This window comes from Apium graveolens, chromosome 3 (genome assembly GCF_009905375.1).
Source record: "Apium graveolens cultivar Ventura chromosome 3, ASM990537v1, whole genome shotgun sequence".
NCBI classification, from domain to species: Eukaryota; Viridiplantae; Streptophyta; class Magnoliopsida; order Apiales; family Apiaceae; genus Apium; species Apium graveolens.
This window is the reverse complement of record NC_133649.1, coordinates 30,164,339-30,165,765: the sequence shown is the minus strand read 5'-3', so window position 1 is coordinate 30,165,765 and position 1,427 is coordinate 30,164,339.

The window sequence follows — 1,427 nt, the reverse complement described above, 5'->3', positions numbered from 1 at the left end:
GTTCCTACTCCAAGAAATGGAACTAGGCGAAGAAGGCCCCAGCCAAGTTTTGCGCACCAAGCAAAAGCCAGGGTCTTACTTTCAACCTGCTTGGGGAATCCGGGGAAAGAATTCAATTATTGGAAGCACAACGCTTGCCAAGGAATGGTCTAAGCATTCCATCTCCCCAGTCGATTATCAAGACTTTGTCCTTCAACAGGACTTAGAGGGGAATGAGCTTTTTGGAGCTCAGACTTTGGCGACGGTACGTCTTTTTCCTTTGCCCTTTATAGTAGCCTTTCCGATTTTCCCGTCTCATACTTTTGTTGTGTTTCTTGTAGGCGAACGCCCATTTTCAGGGGGCGATTCACCAAGCCAAGGCTTGGAAGGTTGGCCTGGAGGACGCGAACAAGAAGTTGGAGGAGGCCAACCAAAGAATAGAGGCCCTTGAAGCCCAACTTGCCTCTTCCACTTCTGACCTGGAAATGGCCTGGGCCGAAAATGTTATCCTGAAGGCTCAAAAGGATAAAGCCTTTGACGGCTGGATGGACACTCAGGAGTTTAAGGACTTAATGGTGGAGCACGATGCCCTCCTACACCCAGTTAGCTATAAGGAAGGCTGGGATGCTGCTGTGGAGGCCATTCAGGATGAATTTCCAGAAGTCTTCGAGTAGTCCTCCTTTCCTTACCCTGTGCGAGTTCCAGAACATGGGGGTGTTACCGACAAGCTCGTTGGCCTGATCAAGGACAGCCCATCGGGGAGCCATGGCCAGAAGAGGAAGGAGCTTGAGTCCAGCTCCGGAGAGGAGGAAGCTTCTTCTGAAGAGGAGTCTGAGCCCGTTGCAAAGAAGGTCAGGGTGGAAGAGCCTCCAAGGGCAGCGCCTCAGCAACCAGCATCTCCCGCAGCATCCAAAGTGCCCGAAGGCAGTTCTGATGGAACCTCTACGGGGACTTCCGAGGGGACGACTGAGACGTCCAAGGGGACGACTGAGACATCCGAGGAGACTTCGGATAATGGTTCCGAAGAATCCCAGCCTTCCAAGGCCTAAGTTGTTTTATGTATTTCTTCTTTATTAGACAATATTTGAACTTCGTCTGTATCAGAACTTGTTACCCTTCGGGGTTATTTCATACTCGCATCTTTCTCCTTTATCTTTCCAATACTTAATATGCATTTAAACTTGAACTAATTGACCCTTTAAATTGTGCAACGTGCACTCTTATAAAAGAATCCTTGAAGTCTTCCTTTTTTCAATGACCAAAGCATGATTTTTTGTTAAAACCACACAAGGTATTATCACAACCTAAACATCCATAGGTTGAAATAATTTAAAACTCTTTAATATGAAGTCTAGTTTTCCAAAACCTTACATAGTATGGGTTCGACCCTTAACAATAATAACTCGACAATGTAAATTCTACTGGAATATAAAATCCTACGCAAGCAA